A 15645-nucleotide genomic window follows, 5' to 3' on the forward strand; every position below is an offset into this window, starting at 1 on the left:
CAACCACTGCGCCACCAGGGAAGCCCTTAACATCTTTATTGGAGTATAATTGCTTTACAATGGTGTGTTAGTTTCTGCTTTATAACAAAGTGATTCAGTTATACATATACATATGTTCCCATATCTCTTCCCGCTTGCGTCTCCCTTCCTCCCACCCTCTCTATCCCACCCCTCTAGGTGGTCACAAAGCACCGAGCTGATCTCTATGTGCTATGTGGCTGCTTCCCACTAGCTATTTTACGTTTGGTAGTGTATATATGTCCATGCCACTCTCTCACTTTGTCACAGCTTACCCTTCCCCCTCCCCATATCCTCAAGTCCATTCTCTAGTAGGTCTGTGTCTTTATTCCCATCTTATGCCTAGGATCTTCATGACCTTTTTTTTTTCTTAGATTCCATATATATGTGTTAGCATACGGTATTTGTTTTTCTCTTTCTGACTTACTTCACTCCGTATGACAGACTCTAGGTCCATCCACCTCACTACAAATAACTCAATTTCATTTCTTTTTATGGCTGAGTAATATTCCATTGTATATATGTGCCACATCTTCTTTATCCATTCATCCGATCATGGACACTTAGGTTGCTTCCATGTCCTGCCTACTGTAAATAGAGCTGCAATGAACATTTTAGTACATGACTCTTCTTGAATTATGGTTTTCTCAGGGTATATGCCCAGTAGTGAGATTGCTGGGTCGTATGGTAGTTCTATTTGTAGTTTTTTAAGGAACCTCCATACTGTTCTCCATAGCGGCTGTACCAATTCACATTCCCACGAGCAGTGCAAGAGTGTTCCCTTTTCTCCACACCCTCTCCAGCATTTATTGTTTCTAGATTTTTTGATGATGGCCATTCTGACCAGTGTGAGATGATATCTCATTGTAGTTTTGATTTGCATTTCTCTAATGATTAATGATGTTGAACATTCTTTCATGCTTTTGTTGGCAATCTGTATATCTTCTTTGGAGAAGTGTCTATTTAGGTCTTCTGCCCACAGGTACATGCAAAAGTATGAAGTTAGAACACTCCCTAACACCATACACAAAAATAAACTCAAAGTGGATTAAAGACCTAAATGTAAGGCCAGACACTATCAAACTCTTAGAGGAAAACATAGGCAGAACACTCTATGACATAAATCACAACAAGATCCTTTTTGACCCACCTCCTAGAGAAATGGAAATAAAAACAAAAATAAACAAATGGGACCTAATGAAACTTAAAAGCTTTTGCACAGCAAAGGAAAGCATAAACAAGCCCAAAAGACAACCCTCAGAATGGGGGAAAATATTTGCAAACGAAGTAACTGACAGAGGGTTAATCTCCACGATTTACAAGCAGCTCATGCATGGACTATTGATGGCACCGATTGTAGCTGCCCCTTAGGGAACAAACTGTTTTCATCTGGTTTCAGATCATGTTTTGAAGTCCTGAGCTTTCTCACTAACATGTCTAATTTTTTTTGTGTCTGCTTTAAGATAAAGGCTATTCCTTTTTCTATTTCTTTGGTTTAGGGAGTGTCATTAGTGAATGAAACCATTATCTCTACCTTGAAGATGTTGGCTTATGCAATGACTTGGATCTGTTTGGAAAAAGGAGTATACCATTTTATCACAATGTTAAATCATTGATATCAGATCTTATAATAATCAGAATATTTACCACGCATAGAGCTTTATAATTTAAAAATTACTAGCACAACATTTTAAAAGTGAGAGAAAGAAAGTAAATGTATCATCGAATAAGGAAAACACAACCCCCTCCCCCCACCTTTTACCGCTTCTGCCTCTGTCCCTATCCTGCAGCCACACATTACGGTTCTGTGCCAAGCAACTTCAGGGAGAGGCTCTGGGAGGATGTTGATGAGAACATTTTCTCCCCCTTCTGGATCATCACTTCACTTTTTGTTGTCCCCAGTGAGAACCATAAGGACTACTGTTTTGAGAGGTATATAAAAATCAAATACATCAAGAAACCAGGAATTCACTAAAGGCTGATATTAATTTGGAAGTCCACGTTTTTACATGTGAGTCAGATAACCCGATCTTCAACTAAGTATTACAGTTCACTTCTCCAGTTCTAAACCATAGAATATGAAAACTAAAATTAAGTTGTAGGAAAAAGCATTTAAGCTTTCACAGGTTCAAAGAAGAGCAATGATTATTTACTACCACCGAACTTCATAAACTTAATTCTGGGACTAGGATATTGGCCTTCCACTAAATTCACCATTATAATATGGAAGGCTAAAATATCTAAGTATTTTTAAAGTATTTTTACTTTTCCATTATCATAAGAGCTACAGTTTAACTTGAAAGTTTACTGTGATTGTAATACATAGGCATCAAAAATTATTTTTCACATTTACCTCTAAGTGTATCTTTTGAAAAGTTAGTATGTAAATGTAAAATTCTTAAAGACACTTGCCAAGAATGAAGTTTTATATCCTATCATTCAAACTATGCATAGGGTTTACTCAAATCTCCAATTTCAATTCTGAGGAACTGTTTCCTAAATGTATATGTAAACACACCCTCACACATACATGCATGTATATAAATATGTAAAATACTCAGAAAGTAGATCTTCAAAGAGGTCAAGTTTTTAAAAAGTATTATTATTCATATTTTGATCTTATACACAGCTGTGGTTTTCCCTCTTCTGTTTTTAGTAGGGCTATAACTTCTGTTTTTGATGAAAGCAAAACAGAGCACTTTGGAAATTTATGGTGAGGCTGAATGTTAGTTAACATTCAGTCTCTAGTTAGGGTGAGTGTGGGTGTGTGTGTGGATGTTGGTGTTTAATTTTATCTACAAATATGGTTAACCATGATATTAAATAGTTTCCAAGGTGAATTTCAATTTTTTAATTGAACAGTCATAATTTAAGTTTTCTAATAAAGAGAATTAGGTTGAGAATAGCAACATTCATAGAGGTGATATTTGCTCAGCATTAATGCAGTGTGAGTAATAGAAGTCACCATGTCTTGGAAAACCTAATTCATGACATACCATTAAATAATCCAGATTGAATGTTCTTTGATGGTCATGATTCATTCATTTCATTCATCCCTTCAGCAAATCTTTATTGTCCAACAAAAGATTAATTCAGTTTACTCAATAAATTGACCATAATAACAGAAAAAAGTTTGTGAATAGTTTTATATTAGAATCTAATTTATTGCTTATCCTAAATTGTTGGCATCATGAAGCTAAGAAAAGCAAATACTAGTTTCGGGTTGATTATGGGCAGTATCTACACATTTTAGGCACAAATATTATATCATTTTGGTAATTTCCAAACTTTGAAATATTTCACATGGGCCATAATCTCCTAGCATGTTACAAACATGCAGATTCTGTGATGAGATAGATAAAAATGTGTATATAGTTCTAAAAGAATGTGAAAATATAACTTGTGAAAGAGTATGGCATGTTTCATTTATGTGCTTTATATTTTATGTCAAGCATAAAAATTATACATATTCATTATATATATATATAATTTTAACAGGGTTCAAATCATTATTTTAATAGATTTTGATCTTTAAAGAAGAATTTAAAGATGACTTAGTTTAAAGAAAAAAATCAATACCAATCTTTTTCAAACTCTTCCAAAAGTAGAAGAAGAGTGAACACTTCCAACCTTATTCTGTGTGGCCAGCATCTCCCTGACAACAGAGCCAGACAAGAACACTACTAGAAAAGAAAATTATAAGCAAGTATACATGATTTCTTACATATAAAAAATCCTAAAGTCTCCACCAAAATATTAATTAGAATTAATAAATGAATTCAGCAAAGTTGCAGAGTACATAATCAACATACATAAATCTGTTGTGTTTCTATATGCTAACAGTGAACTATTCAAAAAACAAATTAAGAAAACATTACCATTTAGAATAGCATCAAAAACAATAAAATACTTAGGAATTAATTTAACCAAGGTGAAAGATCTGTACACTGAAAATTATAAATAGATAAAAGAAATTGAAGAAGAAACAAATAAATGAAAAATATACTGCATTTATGGATTTAAAGAATTAACATTGTTTTGAGTAGTATGGACATTTTAAACAATCTACAGATTAAAGTCAATTCCCATCATAAATTCAATGACATTTTTCACAGAAATAGGAAAAATAATCCTAAAATTCACATGGAATCAGAAAAGACCTCAAATAGCTTTGTTCTTCTTTCTCAAGATTGTTTGGCTATCACACTTTCTGATTTCAAACTGTATTACAACACTATAGTAATCAAAACAGTATGGTACTGGCATATAAATAGAGGCACAGACCAATAGAACAAAATCAAGAACCCAGATATAAACCCATTCACAAAGGGGAAAGGATAGTCTCTTAAATCAATGGTGTTGGGAAACTGGTTATCCACATGCAGAAGAATTAAATTGGACCATTATCTTACACCATATACCAAAAAATGAATTCAAAATAGGTTAAAAACTTCACTGTAAGACCTGAAATCATAAAACTCCTTGAAAAAAACATAGGGGGAAAGCTCTTTGACATTGATTTTTGCAATGATATTTTTGGATCTGACACCAGAATCAGAGTCAACAACAGGAAAAATAGATAAGTGAGACGACATCAAACTAAGAAGTTTCTACACCGCAAAGGAAATAATAAACAAAATGAAAAGATAAAGTACAGAATGGGAGAAAATATTGCAAACTATATACACAATAAGGGATTAATATCCAACTATATATAAGGAACTCATACAACTCAATAGCCAAAAAGCAAATAACCCAATTGAAAAATGGGCAGTGGACCTGAATAGACATTTCACCAAAGAAGACATACAAATGGCCAACAGGTATATAAAAAGGTGCTAAACATCACTAAACATCAGAGAAATGCAAAGCCAAACCACAATTAGATATCATGTCATACCTGTTAGAATGGCTATTATCAAAAACTCGAAAGATAGCAAGTGTTGGCGAGAATATGGAGAAAAGGGAACACTTATAGACCATTAGTGGGAATATAAATTGGTAAAACCATTATGGGAAACACTATGGAGTTTCCACAAAAAATTAAAAGTAGAACTGCCGTAAGATCCCGCAATCCCACTTCTGGGTAAATATCCAAAGGAATTGAAATCAGGATCTCAAAGAGATATTTCTTCTCACATGTTCATTGCAGTATTATTCACAATACCCAGGAGGTGGAATCAACTTAAATGTTCATTGACAGATTAATAGATAAAGAAAATTTGGGATATGTATGTATATAAATATTATTCAGCCGTGAAAAAGAAATTCTGCCATTTCTGACAACATGGATGGACCTGGAAGACATTATGCTAAGTGAAATAAGACAAAGAAAGACAAATACTGTGTGAACTTACAATACATGGAAAATTAAGTCAAACTTAGAGTAGCAGAGACTAGAATAGTGGTTAACAGGGCCTAAGGGATGGGGGAAATGAGGACAAGTTGGTCAAAGGATAAAAATCTTTCGGTTATAAGATGAATAAGTTCTTGACACCTAATTATAGCATGGTGACTATATATAAGAAAATATGTTTAAAATAAATTTTTATAAAAATGTATATTTTTAGGGTTGAAGCATTAGGGGAGTGAGGTATAAAGCTAACACAAAATAGTCCTTAATGCTAACTTCAAGGGTTTTTTTATAAGCAAGATTGTTTAATAGTGAAATAACTGGGCAAAAGATTACATTAGGTTTATATGATTGAAAGGGAATGTAAAAAAGAAAAAGTCATCACAAGAATTTTCATTTAGAATGGAAATTATTACCAAGAATTTGTCCTTGTCTCATTTCTTATTTTATTAAATTTATGACATTATTGAACATTGTGTCCTATCCCCCTGACATTCTACTAAGTGAAAAATGATAGAGCTCAGCTAATTATTTGATTATGGTATAGAATTGTGTCTGATATGTCAAGATAAATGTTAACACTGGTACAGAATGTATGGATTTGTAGACAGTATTTAATTTTTGGAAAGAAATCTTTCATCAAAATTATTAATCATTTATTATTGTCAACACAACTGTGTGGTAGGTTTCATTACACTACAGTAAAAGATATTGAATGTAAAATCTCTTTCTGGACTGACTGTCATGAAACACCTAAAACATTTGAAGAGGAAAAAATTTATCTGTGTTTTCACAAAGATTTACACCATCATCAGTTTTATATAAAGAGAAACCCTGTGCCTATAGAGAAAAGATACCTGCAGGTAAAATGTACATCAGGGTAAGTGTGGATCCATGAGATCTCTGGGACCAGGGGTCCAATTACTAATCCACTTTTTTTATTTTAAAAATTGATAGACTGGCTTCCCTGGTGGTGCAGTGGTTGAGAGTCCGCCTGCCGATGCAGGGAACACGGCTTCGTGCCCCGGTCCAGGAGGATCCAACATGCCGCGGAGCGGCTGGGCCCGTGAGCCATGGCCACTGAGCCTGCGCATCTAGAGCCTGTGCTCCACAACGGGACAGGCCACAACAGTGAGAGGCCCGCATACCGCAAAAAAAAAAAAAAAAAAAAAAAAATTGATAGACTTTAATTTTTAGAACAATTTAAGGTTTACAGAAAATTGAGCAGAGAATTCTCTTAACTCCCTCTTCCCCCAGCTTACATATTCCCCATTCTTTTTTAAAAATTTTTATTGGAATATAGTTGATTAACAATGTTGTGTTAAGTTTCAGGTGTACAGCAAAGTGAATTCACTTACATATATACATATATATGTATATCCACTCTTTTAGATTCTTTTCCCATATAGGTCATTACAGAGAAGTGAGTAGATTTCCCTGTGCTATACAGTACGTCCTTATTAGTTATCTATTTTATATATAGTAGTGTGTTTATGTCAATCCCAATCTTCCAATTCATCCCTTCCCTCTCCTTTACCCCCTGGTAACCATAAGTTTGTCTTCTACATCTGTAGCTCTATTTCTGTTTTATAAATCAGTTCATTTGTTTTGTTTTTTTTTTTAGATTCCACATATAAGCAATATCATGTGATATTTGTCTCTCTCTCTCTCTGACTTACTTCACTCGGTATGGCAATCTTTAGGTCCATCCATGTTGCTGCAAATGGCATTATTTCATTCTTTTTAATGACTGACTAATATTCCATTTTATATATGTACCACATCTTCTTTATCCACTTCTCTGTCAGTGGACACTTAGGTTGCTTCCATGTCCTGGTTATTGTAAATAGTGCTGCAGTGAACACTGAGGTGCATGTATCTTTTCAAATTATGGTTTTCTCCAGCTATTTGCCCAGGAGTGGGATTGCTGGATCACATGGTAGTTCTATATTTAGTTTTTAAAGGAACCTCCATACTGTTCTCCATAATGGTTGTACCAATTTACATTCCTACCAACAGAGTAGGAGGATTTCTTTTTCTCCACCACCTCTCCAACATTTATGGTTTGTAGATTTTTTGATAATGGCCATTATGACCAGCATGAAGTGATACCTCATTGTAGTTTTGGTTTGCATTTCTCTAATAATTAGTGATGTTGTGCATCTTTTCATGTGCTTTTGGCCATCTGTATGTCTTTGGAGAAATGTCTGTTTTGATCTTCCATTCATTTTTTGATTGGGTGTGTGTTTTTTTGATATTGAGCTGCATGAGCTGTTTGTATATTTTGGGGATTAATTCCCTGTCAGTCACCTTGTTTGCAAATATTTTCTCCCATTTTGTGGGATGCCTTTCGGTTTTGTTTATGGTTTATGTTTTGTTAGGTGCAAAAGCTTTTAAGCTTAATTAGGTCCCTTTTTTTTTTTTTTTTTTGTACGCGGGCCTCTTACTGTTGTGGCCTCTCCCGTTGTGGAGCACAGGCTCCGGATGCACAGGCCCAGCGGCCATGGCTCATGGGCCTAGCTGCTCCACAGCATGTGGGATCCTCCTGGACCAGGGCACGAACCCGTGTCCCCTGCATCGGCAGGTGGACTCTCAACCACTGCGCCACCAGGGAAGCCCTAGGTCCCATTTTTTGATTTTTGTTTTTATTTTCATTACTCTAGGAGATGGATCAAAAAAGATACTGCTGAAATTTATGTCAGAGAGTGTTCTGCCTATGTTTTCCTCTAAGAGTTTTATAGTATCTGGCCTTACATTTAGGTCTTCAATCCATTTTGAGTTTATTTTTGTATATGGAATTAGAGAGTGTTCGAATTTTATTCTTTTACATGTAGCTGTCCAGTTTTTCCAGTACCACTTATTGAAGAGGCTGTCTTTTCTCCATTCTCTTGCCTCCTTTGTCATAGATTAGTTTACTATAGGTGTGTGGGTGTATCTCTGGGCTTTTTATCCTGTCCCATTGATCTATATTTCTGTTTTTGTGCCAGTACCATACTGTTATGATTACTGTAGCTTTGTAGTGTAGTCTAAAGTCAGGGAGCCTGATTCTTCCAGCTCCTTTTTTCTTTCTCAGGATTGCTTTGGCTATTCAGGGTCTTTTGTGTTTCCATACAAATTAAATTTTTTTTGTTCTAATTCTGTGAAAAATGCAGTTGATTATTTGATAGGTATTACATTGAATCTGTTGATTGCTTTGGGTAGTATAGTCATTTTGACAGTATTGATTCTTCCAATCCAAGAACATGGTATATCTCTCCATCTGTTTGTGTCGTCTTTGATTTCTTTCTTCGGCGTATTATAGTTTTCTGAGTACAGGTCTTTTGCCTCCTTAGGTAGTTTTATTCCTAGGTATTTTATTCTTTTTGATGTGATGGTAAATGGGATTGGTTCCTTAATTTCTCCTGATCTTTCACTGTTAGTGTATAGGAGTGCAAGAGACTTCTGTATATTAATTTTGTATCCTGTAACTTTACCAGATTCATTGATGAGCTCTAGTAGTTTTCTGGTAGTAGTTTTCTGATTGAGCCCTCTTTGTATTTGTGGCAGGACAAAAAAAAAAGATACTTTGTCTTCTAAACATCAAAAATTTTTTTCTACAGAGTTGCTTTTGTAAAAATTAATTTATAAAGTATTTCCATATCTGTTGGTTTGAAAATAAGTTCTGCTTTTATTTCAAGTGAAACTACGCACCAATAAGGATGTGTCTGTTCAACATCCAACATGCCAATTAAAGTGTAACAATATTAACATAAAAGGTTTCTCAAAAACTGGAGGTAGTGTCTTTAGGATTTTTCTAGGTATAGTATCATGTCATCTGCAAACGGTGGTAGTTTTACTTCTTTTGTAATTTGGATTTCTTTTCTTTCTTTTTCTTCTCTGATTGCCATGGCTAGAACTTCCAAAACTATGTTGAATAAAAGTGGCAAGTCTGGATAGGACATCCTTGTCTTGTTCCTGATCTTAGCGGAAATGCTTTCACTTTTTCAACACTGAGAATAATGTTAGCTGTGGGTTTGTCATATATGGCCTTTATTTTGTTGAAATAGGTTCCCTCTCTGCCCACTTTCTGGAGAGTTTATCATAAATGGGTGTTGAATTTTGTCAAAAGCTTTTTCTGCATCGATTGAGATGATCATATGGTTTTTATTCTTCAGTTTGTTAATGTGGTATATCACACTGATTGATTTGTGTATATTGAAGAATACTTGCATCTCTGGGATGAATCCCACTTGATCATGGTGTATGATCCTTTTAATATGTTGTTGGATTCATTTTGCTAGTATTTTGTTGAGGATTTTTGCATCTATGTTCATCAGTGGTATTGGCCTGCAACTTTCTATTTTTGTGGCATCTTTGTCTGGTTTTGTTATCAGGATGATGGTGGCCTTGTAGAATGAGCTTGGGAATGTTTCTTCTTCTGCTATTTTTTGTGAGAGTTTCAGAAGGATGGGTGTTAATTCTTCTCTCAATGTTTGATAGAATTCACCTGTGAAGCCATCTGGTCCTGGACTTTTATTTGTTGGAAGATTTTTAATCACAGTTTCAATTTCATTACTTGTGATTGGTCTGTCCATATTTTCTATTTCTTCCTGTTTCAGTGTTGGAAGGTTGTACCTTTCTAGGAATTTGTCCATTTCTTCTAGGTTGTCCATTTTATTGGCATATAGTTGCCCATAGTAGTCTCTTATAATCCTTTGTATTTCTGTGGTGTCAGTTGTAACTTCTCCTTTTTCATTTCTAATTTTATTGATTTGAGCCTTCTTTGTATTTGTGGCAGGACAAAAAAAAAGATACTTTGTCTTCTAAACATCAAAAATTTTTTTCTACGGAGTTGCTTTTGTAAAAATTAATTTATAAAGTATTTCCATATCTGTTGGTTTGAAAATAAGTTCTGCTTTTATTTCAAGTGAAACTACGCACCAATAAGGATGTGTCTGTTCAACATCCAACATGCCAATTAAAGTGTAACAATATTAACATAAAAGGTTTCTCAAAAACTGGAATATTTTAAGTATAGCCCTCTCCTTCCTCAGAGTGAAATGCTATATTGAAGTATAGCTCTTCACCCGATTATTTTAGTAGTTGGTAGCAGTTGTTATATGATTGTAGTAATACTCATGTTAGCAAATTAACTCTTTTTTTAATGCATAGTGAAACAAATAAGAAAACAGCAGAAAGAAAAGGATTACTCCTTAGCAATCTAAGTTTAAAACTCTCTGCTATTACCTTAAAGAAATAACTAGCTTTAACAAGAGAAACAAGTTTACTTCTCAAGATAATTCATCTTGAAATGAAGTGATTACATAAATATAAGATTTAAATCGTATATGCTAAAATCTTGTGAATTAAATGCTCTGGCGAATAATTTAAAAAATGGTAACTTCAGAGCTTCCTTGTCCTCGCGGTGAGACACAGCCAACCCCAACTCTGCAGGAGACCCTCCAACACTAGCAGTGCTGCATCCAGGAGTCAGTGCTGTGCCTCTGAGGTAGAAGAGCCAACTTCAGGACAGTGGTCCACAAGAGACCTCCCAGCTCCACATAATATCAAACGGCGAAAATCTCCCAGAGATCTCCATCTCAGCACCAAGACCCAGCTTCACTCAACGACCAGCAAGCTATAGTGCTGGACATCCTATGCCAAACAACTAGCAAGACAGGAACACAGCCCCACCCATTAGCAGAGAGGCTGCCTAAAATCATAATAAGTTCACAGACACCCCAAAACACACCACCAGACGTGGACCTGCCCACCAGAAAGACAAGATCCAGGCTCATCCCCCAGAACACAGGCACTAGTCCCCTCCACCAGGAAGCCTACACTACCCACTGAACCACCTTAGCCACTGGGGACAGACACCAAAAACGACGGGAACTACGAACCTGCAGCCTGCAAAAAGGAGGCCCCAAACACAGTAAGATAAGCGAAATGAGAAGACAGAAAAACACACAGCAGATGAAGGAGCAAGATAAAAACCCACCAGACCTAACAAATGAAGAGGAAATAGGCAGTCTACCTGAAAAAAATGGTAACTTGAATATACTGAAAAAAATCCTAGTGGCCTTAAAAAGTTGATGTCTTTTAAAATAAGAAAAACAAGCTTAATTTACTCTCAGGGAATAATTTCAGCACTGGGAAAATTGGGTAGAAAAAAGAAAACTTATAAATGAAAGTCAGTCTTTAATGACTACTAGCATAAAAATCTATAGAATACACACAAGATAGCAATTCAAGTTTTAGTTGAATTCTTTTGAAAAGACATCATCTTGATTAGATTTAAGAAAATGGCTTAACAGGGAAATTATGTGCATATATTTTGAAACAATAATTTATGTTAAATGACCTTCTGTATGACATGAGAAAAAGTAAAACTGGAGGATTTGAGATTTACATTGAACGTGTACTTGTCATTAATTTTTTCCAACTGATGACTTTCTAATGTGGTAAGCCTTAAATCTCTCTTCTTAAGAAGAAATGTTCCCTGAGCTTAATTTTAGAGTGAATTCTCCTTTTCCTGTCAGTACCAAATGGAATGGATAGCAATGGAAGAAGATGTAAACAGTTTTCTTGCTATAAATAAGTAGTTTATGTAGAAAGTATTTTTTTTAACAAAAGCTTGCTTTTATTTAATAAAAATTGAGGATCAGTGCCTACTCTAAATACTGGATAAACAATGGATTTAGAAGAAAATAGGAAAATACCATTTACTAAAATGACAGTTCCCTAGAATTGCCCATGTCCAATGTGGATGTTTAATCTAGACTGACAAATCTATTGCTATACCTTCCCCCAAAGATGAACCGTGGCATCTGAGCAGTATTTCAGGTCCTTCCCCGAGTGTCATGATCTATCTTGAGTGTTCTTGAGTTGTACTCACTTATAATCTGCTCTTCCTCTCTTATTTATGGTTTAACTCCTTCCTATTAATTTCATCGTCTGTATTTGTTCTTCCTTCATTAACTCTTGGATCTCTCTCAGGGATATAGTTTAACTTTCCTACTGACTCTTACTGTTCCCAGCTCCACATTCAATTAGTCAAAGACTCATGGTGCTTTTCCTCTTAAATATTCACAGAATGTGTCTCCTGCCCTCCTCATTACCACCAGTTGCTTAGCTCACAATTACATCTTCTCTGAGTCACTTCAAATATTACAGCACTCTGCTCACCAGTTGTTTTGCCATAGTCCTTGTCAACTTCTAGTCGATACACTACACTTTTCTAGAGTAATCTTTGTAAAAGAAAACGTATATTATTTCCTTGTTTAAAACCATTTGATGCTTCCCTGAGCCTTTTTGGATATCATGTAGACTCCATTGCATGATGTGAAGGTTCTTCATGGCCTGGCTCCTGCCTTACTTGTTTATGACTTTCTCTTAACAGTCTTCAGAAGGAACACAGTACTTCAGCCATACTGAGCTATTTTCTTTTCTTTGAACATGTTGTGTTGTTTCAAAACTGTGTGCCTTTGTACTTGTTGTCTTCTCTGCTTATAATACCCTTCTTTGTTTATCTGTGAGAAATTTAAATAAAGTTTGAGTATGAAGATCAAATGTTCTCTGTCATAGGTAGGGAAAGTGTTGTGGATGAGTTGAGACATTTATAGCCCTCAGTGTATGAATAGCATCCATGAATACTGTCAGAGAGTAGTAAGAACCCAGGTTTTGCCTGAGAGCTAGGGTGCCCAACAATCCCAGTTTGCATACGACTGAGGGGTTCCCAGGACACACGATTTTCAGTTGTAAAACCAGATAGTCCTGAGCAAAGCAGGATGGTTGGTCATCCTAACTGAGACTCAGGAGCTAGAAAGAAACAAATCTTCCTCTTATATATCCCCAATGTTTCCTAAATCTCTAAGGCTTATCACTGTCTACTGCAGCTGCTTTATGTTTGTGTCTGATTCCCACAGCAGGCTATGAGCCTCTTCGGGGATTGGGTCTTATTCACCTCTGTGTCTTTAGCAACTGCTTTGTTGCCAGTCATGTGTTTTTTCCCCAGGAAATGTTTGATAACCATGAGTGAAGGAATTGATGAGCAGATACATGAATAATTGAATGATATAGAAAAATTGAAAAGGGGAGGACAGGACTCATGTCCCAAGAGTTCTAGATAAATTAACAAAATTGATCCAGAAATTAAGACCTGCCATAGAGATCTCAGAACAAGCAAGAAACCCACTTCTCAGATTCTGGGGCACATGAGTACTGTGTCAACAGAAGTCTCTTGCCTCTAGAAATGTCAGGGTTGTTAGTTTAAACTCTGGTTCCTCCATTGCATGGAAGTCTAAGTCTCTCTCCAGTACATTAATAAATTCTGGGAGTGAGGAAGATTATATTCTGACTGTCACATCTGTCTTTGGGTTCTTGGTTCCTCAAGTACCAAATGTGTTTGTACCAGTACCAAATGTGTTTGTACCAGCCAAAAACAGATGAAAAGCTAAGTCTTGTCCATGGTTTCCAAAAACAATTCACTCACTCAAAGCATTTGCAAAGTTGTAGAATTTACTGAAGATTTGGGGTCAGGGAGAAGAAATGCTTATATTACAAAAATGTGGAAAACATCAGCAAAAACACCAAAACTTCAAAGTGAACTTTGGCATCTGTGATCCTGCACTCAGATATCCTCTGGCCATCTACATCTGGAGAATTTCCACACACTTTTCCTCTGAGAGCCCCTCCCCTGATACTGGCTCTGTTGTTCCTATCCCTCTCCCTTTTCTTGTCTGCTCTTGTTTTTCTTCTCTCTCCCTCCTTCACAAAAATAATTTATCCTTTTGTCTCCTACTGAACAGTGTACCTTGGTTCTTTCAAACATCCAAGTTTTCTTGGACCTACTCTCTACTCCAAGGGGCTTAACCAAGGTATAGTCCCAAGAAAAGACAGTTCCCTCCCTACAAAGTTCTTGCCAGTCTTGATGATTACATTTCAATTCCATTATCAAAGTTAGAAGCAGATTAATCACAAAAGTGCAAGGACAATGAATCTCAGAGTCAAATAAAAGGTAATAATTGCTTGTTACCTAATGATAGGCAGGACAGATTATGAATGGAACTGAATTCTGCTCTGCTTGAGGGTAGAGACCATTTCTGACTTATCTACGATGTATCATCAGCACTTAGCCCAATTCATGTCACATAGTAAATACTCACTAAATGTTTTAAAATTTTGAATAAATAAATGAGTTTGCAAATTTGGTGACATAAGCGTTTGATCAAATTAAGTCATTGAAATACGTGGTCTGTTCAGAGTAAAACAATCAGTTAATCCACTTACTTAATACAACAGCCAGTTTATTAAACACAATCAGTTGTTAGCGATTCTGAGAGCTACCAATGCAATTCCACAATTTTTTGAAAAGTGGAAAAATAAAATTACTGAATGATTCTTGTCACTTCCTTTGAAAACAAATTTTTATGTTAACTATATTATTACCTTAAGAAGTTGTATAGGCGGAAATAAAACCACAAATAAGCATTTTTGCCTAAGTGTACTGCAACAGAAGGCATGTAATTGATTTGGGCTCAAAATTAACATTAACAGATTAAACAAATAAGTGTACATATAACTTGGAAATTTATAATTAAATTATTAAAGCAAACAGGCGCATTACAGAATGCTTTAATATTGCTAACACTGCTTATTCAGAGTTATGTAAAATGGTAAAGGCTTAATTTGTTTCAACAAGCAATTCATAAATCCACAGTGATGTCAGCATTACCAAAACTATAGGAGTGATTTCTTACCCTATCAAGGTTAAAAGACTATCCTCACTGATAACATTAGTCATCAATGTATGTGAAATACATTAAAAAAAAAAACAAAACAAAACAAGAATCTTAACTGCACAGTCACAGTTACATAAAAGCAATAGTTTAGCAGGAATTGTTTTAGAAGCTTTTGTCATTTATAAAGTCCTTTTGTAGTTCAAATATACATGTATTAAAAATATTTTACTTTGGGGAGCCCTGGAGACAATGTTTTGGTATTTTATTTCATTTCAGTTATTCTTCCCATGGATTATTTTTACACTTTTAAAATTCAGAGTCAAAGGAACAATTCTAATGACTTTCTTTGTTTTTATTCTGTTGTTAACAGAGACAATTATAGGTTATTACCTAGTGGGATTCTGTTTCTAATATTCAAAAGAACATTCAATAACTAAGAGACAGAGAATGACAGAGAATATAGATATTGTTTCAGCTCGCTAAATCTGCACATTAAATAATCATGAGAGCATTTAAAACCATCAATGGGTTTTCTCATAAAATGTCTCTTTC

Source organism: Leucopleurus acutus, assembly GCF_964270905.1.
Source record: "Leucopleurus acutus genome assembly, chromosome: 15".
NCBI lineage: Eukaryota > Metazoa > Chordata > Mammalia > Artiodactyla > Delphinidae > Leucopleurus > Leucopleurus acutus.